Here is a 6,979-nt window from a genome sequence, read left to right on the forward strand (position 1 = left end):
AGCATTCTGAACAACTTCTTTCTGATCGGTGCATTCCATAGACAGAGCTGAACCTTTCTTTTGATTGAGCAGTTTGGAAACACTCTGTTTGAAGAATCTGCAAGTGGACAGTTGGAGGGCTTTGGGGCCTATGGTCAGAAAGGAAATATATTCCCACAAAAACTACCCAGAAACATTCTGCAAAATTACTTTCTGACGTGTGTATTCATCTCACGGAGTTCAAGTTTTCTCTAATTTCAGCAGGTTTGAAACAGTCTTTTACTAGAATCTGCAAGTGGATATTTGAGATTATTTCGTCCAAAGCGGGTTATGAAATATCTTCACTTAAAAACTAGACAGTAGCATTCTGTACAACTTCTTTCTGATTGGTGCATTCAATACACAGAGCTGAAGCTTTCTTTTGATTTAGCAGTTTGGAAACACCCTGTTTGAAGGATCTGCAAGTGGACATTTGGAGGGCTTTGTGGCCTATGCTGAAAAAGGGTGTATCTTCCCACAAAAACTATACAGAAACATTCTGCGAAATTTTTTTCTGATGTGTGTATTCATCTCACGGAGTTAAAGCTTTGTCTAAGTACAGCAGTTCTGAAACAGTCTTTTTCTATAATCTGCAAGTGGATATTTGAGATTATTTTCTCTGAAGCGGGTTATGAAATATCTTCACATAAAAACTAGAAAGAAGCATTCTGAACAACTTCTTTCTGATCAGTGCATTCAATACACAGAGCTGAAACTTTCTTTTGATTGAGCAGTTTGGAAACACTCTGTTTGAAGAATCTGCAAGTGGACACTTGGAGGGCTTTGGTCCCTATGGTGAAAAAGGATATATCTTCCCAGAAAAACTACACAGACACATTCTGCGAAATTTCTTTCTGATGTGTGTATTCATCTCACAGAGTTAAAGCTTTCGCTAAGTTCAGCAGGTTTGAAAAAGTGTTTTTCTAGAATCTGCAAGTGGATAATTGAGATTATTTTGTCCGATGCAGGTTTTGAAGTATCTTCACATAAAAACTAGACAAAAGCATTCTGAACAACTTCTTTCTGATCGGTGCATTGAATACACAGTGCTGAAACTTTCTTTTCATTGAGCAGATTAGAAACACTCAGTTTCAAGGATATGCAAGTGGGCGTTTGGAGGGCATTGGGCCCTATGGTGAAAAAGGATATATCGTCCCACAAAAACTACACAGAAACATTCTGCGAAATTTCTTTATGATGTATGTATTCATCTCACGGAGTTAAAGCTTTCCTAAGTTCAGCAGGTTTGAACCAGTGTTTTTCTAGAATCTGCAAGTGGATATTTGAGAATATTTCATCCGAAGCGGGTTATGAAATATCTTCACATAAAAACTAGACAGAAGCATTCTGAGCAACTTCTTTGTGATCGTTGCATTCAATACACAGAGGTGAACCTTTCTTTTGATTGAGGCAGTTTGGAGACACTCTGTTTGAAGAATCTGCAAGTGGACATTTGGAGGGCTTTGAGGCCTATGGTGAAAAAAGATGTATCTTCCCACAAAAACTACACAGAAACATTCTGCGAAATTTCTTTCTGATGTGTGTTTTCATCTCACGGACTTAAAGCTTTCTCTAAGTTCCACATGTTTGATGCAGTCTTTTTCTAGAATCTGTAAGTGGATATTTGAGATTATTTCGTCCGATGCGGGTTATCAAATATCTTCACTTAAAAACTAGACAGAAGCATTCTGAACAATTCCATTCTTATCGGGGCATTCAATACACAGAGCTGAACCTTTCTTTTCATTGAGCAGTTTGGAAACACTCTGAAGAATCTGCTAGTTGAAATTTGGAGGGCTTTGAGGCCTATGGTGAAAAAGGATATATCTTCCCACAAAAACTACACAGAAACATTATGCGAAATTTCTTTTTTTTTTTTTATTATACTTTAGGTTTTAGGGTACATGTGCACAATGTGCAGGTTTGTTACATATGTATCCATGTGCCATGTTGATTTCCTGCACCCATTAACTCGTCATTTATCATTAGGTATATCTCCTAATGCTGTCCCCGCCCCCCCCACCCCCCACCCCACAACAGTACCCGGAATGTGATGTTCCCCTTCCTGTGTCCATGAGTTCTCATTGTTCAATTCCCACCTATGAGTGAGAACATGCGGTGTTTGGTTTTTTGTCCTTGCGATAGTTTACTGAGAATGATGTTTTCCAATTTCATCCATGTCCCTACAAAGGACACGAACTCATCTTTTTTTATGGCTGCATAGTATTCCATGGTGTATATGTGCCACATTTTCTTAATCCAGTCTATTGTTGTTGGACATTTGGGTTGGTTCCAAGTCTTTGCTATTGTGAATAGTGCCGCAATAAACATACGTGTGCATGTGTCTTTATAGCAGCATGATTTATACTCCGTTGGGTATATACCCAGTAATGGGATGGCTGGGGCAAATGGTATTTCTAGTTCTAGATCCCTGAGGAATCGCCACACTGACTTCCACAATGGTTGAACTAGTTTACAGTCCCACCAACAGTGTAAAAGTGTTCCTATTTCTCCACATCCTCTCCAGCACCTGTTGTTTCCTGATTTTTGCAAATCAAAATCACAGTGAGATACAATCTCATGCCAGTTAGAATGGCCATCATTAAAAAATCAGGAAATTTCTTTCTGATGTGTGTATTCATCTCACAGAGTTAAAGCTTTCTCTAAGTGCAGCAGGTTTGAAACAGTCATTTTCTAGAATCTGTTTGAATTATCTGCAAGTGGACATTTGGAGGGCTTTGAGGCCTAAGTTGAAAAAGGATATATCTTCCCACAAAAACTACACAGAAACCATCTGCGAAATTTCTTTCTGATGTGTGTATTCATCTCACGGACTTAAAACTTTCTCTAAGTTCAGCAGGTTTGAAACAGTCTTTTCTAGAATCTGCAAGTGCATGTTTGAGATTATTTCGTCCGAAGCAGGTTATGAAATATCTTCACATAAAAACTAGACAGAAGCATTCTGAACAACTCCTTTCTGATCGGTGCATTCAGTAAACAGAGGTGAAACTTTCTTTTGATTGAGCAGTTTGGAAAGACTCTGTTTGAAGAATCTGCAAGCGGACATTTGCAGGGCTTTGAGGCCTATGGGGAAAAAGGATATGTCTTCCCACAAAAACTACACAGAAACATTTTGCGAAATTTTATTCTGATGTGTGTATTCATCTAATGGAGTTAAACCTTTCTCTAAGGTCAGCAGGTTTAAAACAGTCTTTTTCTGGAATCTGCATGTGGATATTTGAGATTATTTGGTCCAAAGCCGGTTATGAAATATCTTCACATAAAAACTAGACAGAAGCATTCTGAACAAGTTCTTTCTGATCAGTGCATTCAAAATGCAGAGCTGAAGCTTTGTTTCGATTGAGCAGTTTGAAAACACTCTGTTTGAAGAATCTGCAAGTGGACATTTGGAGGGCTTTGAGGCCTTTGGTGAAAAAGGTTATATCTTCCCACAAAAGTTACACAGAAACATTCTGCGAAATTTCTTTCTGATGTGTTATTCATGTGACGGAGTTAAAGCTTTCTTTAAGCTCAGCAGGTTTGAAACAGTCTTTTTCTAGAATCTGCAAGTGCATATTTGAGATTATTTCGTACGAAGCGGTTAACGAAATATCTTTACATAAAAACTAGACAGAAGCATTCTGAACAACTATTTTCTGATCGGTGCATTCAAATGCAGAGCTGAAGCTTTGTTTTGATTGAGCAGTTTGAAAACACTCTGAAGAATCTGCAAGTGGACATTTGGAGGGCTTTGAGGCCTTTGGTGAAAAAGGTTATATCTTCCCACAAAAGTTACACAGAAATATTCTGTGAAATTTCTTTCTGATGTGTTATTCATGTGACAGAGTTAAAGCTTTCTTTAAGCTCAGCAGTTTGGAGATACTCTGTTTGAAGGATCTGCAAGTGGACATTTGGAGGGCTTTGAGGCCTGTGGTGAAAAAGGATATATCTTCCCAGAAAAACCACACAGAAAGATTCTGCGAAATTTCTTTCTGATGTGTGTATTCATCTCACGGACTTAAAGCTTTCTCTATGTTCAGCAGGTTTCAAACAGTCTTTTCCTAGAATCCGCAAGTGAATACTTGAGATTATTTCGTCCGAAGTGGATTATGAATTACCTTTATATTAAAAAAAGACAGAAGCTCTGTTCTGTTCCATTGATCTATATCTCTGTTGTGGTACCAGTACCATGCTGTTTTGGTTACTGTAGCCTTGTAGTATAGTTTGAAGTCAGGTAGCGTGATGCCTCCAGCTTTGTTCTTTTGGCTTAGGATTGACTTGGCAATGCGGGCTCTTTTTTGGTTCCATATGAACTTTAAAGTAGTTTTTTCCAATTCTGTGAAGAAAGTCATTGGTAGCTTGATGGGGATGGCATTGAATCTCAGAAATGATGCTGCATATCTACAACTATTTGATCTTTGACAAACCTGACAGAAACAAGAAATGGGGAAAGGATTCCCTATTTAATAAATGGTGCTGGGAAAACTGGCTAGCCATATGTAGAAAGCTGAAACTGGATCCCTTCCCTACACCTTATACAAAAATTAATTCAAGATGGATTAAAGACTTAAATGTTTTTTTCCCAACGGAGAAAAAGCAGGAAGCGGTGGTGACGCACGCCGGCAGTCCCAGGCAGTCCGCGGTACGGAGCAGCAGCAAGCTGAGTAGATTGCAGGCTGGGCCCCAGAGGGAAAGGAAAGAAAGCAAGGAAGGAAGGAAGGAAGGAAGGAAGGAAGGAAGGAAGGAAGGAAGGAAGGCAGGCAGGCAGGCAGGCTGAACATTTCTTTTGATCAAGCAGTTTTGAAACACTCTTTTTGTAGAATCCGCAAGAGGACATTTGGAGCACTTTGAGGCCTATGGTGATAAGGGAAATATTTCCACATAAAAATTACACAGAAGCATTCTGACAAACTTCCTTGTTATGTGTGCATTCCTCACTCAGAGTTTATCCTTTCTTTTGTTTGAGCAGTTTTGAAACACTCTTTTTGTAGAGTCTGCCATTGGATATTTGGAGAGTTTGGCAGCCTACAGTGGGAAAGGAAATATCTTCAAATAAAAACTAGACAGAAGAATTCTGACAAACTTCTTTGTGATCTGTTCATTCATCTCACAGTGTTGAACCTTTATTTTGATTGAGCAGTTTTGGGACACTCTTTCTGTAGAATCTGCAAGTGGACATTTGAAGCGCTTTGAGGCATACGGTGAAAAACGAAATGTCTTCACATAAAAACGACCCCGAAGCATTCTGTGAAACTACTCTCTGATCTGTGAATTCATCTCACAGAGTTGAACCTTTCTTTTGATTGAGCAGTTTTGAAACATTCTTTCTGTAGAATCTGCAAGTGGACATTTTGTGTGCTTTGAGGCCTATAGTGAAAAAGGAAATATTTCCACACAAAAATGACACAGAAGCATTCTGACAAACCTTGTTATGTGTGCACTCCTTACTCAGAGTTGAACCTTTCTTTCGATTGAGTAGTTTTGAAACACCTTTTTGTAGAATTTGACATTGGATATTTGGAGAGCTCTGCGGCCTATAGTAGAAAAGGAAATATCATTAAATAAAAACTAAGACAGAAGAACTCTGAGAAACTTCTTTGTGATCTGTGCATTCGTCTCACAGAGTTGAAACTTTCTTTTGATTGAGCAGTTTTGAAACACTCTTTTTCTAGAATCTGTAAGTGGACATTTGGAGCTCTTTGAGGCCCATGTTGAAACGTGAAATATCTGCACATAAAATCTACACAAAAGCATTCTGACAAACTTCCTTGTTATGTGTGCATTCCTCACTCAGAGGTTAAAATTTATTTTGATTGAGCAGTTTTGAAACACTCTTTTTGTAGAATCTGCCATTGGATATTTGGAGAGCTCTGTAGCCTATAATGGAAAATGAAATATCTTCAAATAAAAACCAGACAGAATAACTCTGAGAAACTTCTTTGTGATCTGTGGGTTTGTCCAACAGAGTTGAATCTTTCTTTTGAATGAGCAGTTTTGAAACCCTCTTTTTGTAGAATCTACAAGTGGACATTTGCAGCTATTTGAGGCCTATGGCGAAAAAGGAAATATCTTCACACAAAAACTACACAGAAGAATTCTGCGAAACTTTTTTTCTGTTCTGTGCATTCATCTCATAGAGTTGAATCTTTCTTTTGATTGCGCAGTTTTTCCACACTATTATTGAAGAATCTGCAGGGGGACATTTGAAACACTGTGAGGCCTATTGTGAAAAAGGAAATATCTTCACATAAAAATTACACAGAAACATTCTCCAGAACTTCTTTTTGATTTGTGCATTCATCTCACAGAGTTGAACTTTTCTTTTAATTGAGCAGTTTTGATAGACTGTTTTTGTAGAATCTGCAAGTGGACATTTGGAGCGCTTTGAGGCCTATGGTGAAAAAGGAAATATCTTCACATAAAAACAACACAGAAGCATTCTGTGAAACTTCTTTCTGATCTGTGCATTCATCTCACAGCGTTAAACCATTCTTTTGATTGAGCAGTTTTGAAACACTCTTTTTGTAGAATCTGCAAGTGGACATTTGGGGAGCTTTGGGGCCTATGGTGAAAAAGGAAATATCTTCACATGAAAACTACACAGAAGCATTCAGACAAACTTCTTTCTGTTCTGTGCATTCATCTCACAGAGTTCAAATTAAGTGTCACTGAGCAGTTTTGAAACAATCTTTTTGTAGAATCTGCAAGTGGACATTTGGAGGGCTTTGAGGCCTATGGTGAGAAAGGAAATATCTTCTCATAAAAACTACACAGAAGCATTCTGACAAACATCCTTGTTAAGTCTGCATTCCTCACTCGGATTTGAACCTTTCTCTTGATGGAGCAGATTCGAAACACTCTTTTTGTAGAAACTGTGTCATTTGGAGGGCTTTCTGGCCTATGGTGAGAAAGGATATGTCTTCATATAAAAACTACACAGAAGCATTTTGGGAAACTTCTT

Source organism: Hylobates moloch, unplaced genomic scaffold (assembly GCF_009828535.3).
Source record: "Hylobates moloch isolate HMO894 unplaced genomic scaffold, HMol_V3 SCAFFOLD_12, whole genome shotgun sequence".
Taxonomy (NCBI): Eukaryota; Metazoa; Chordata; class Mammalia; order Primates; family Hylobatidae; genus Hylobates; species Hylobates moloch.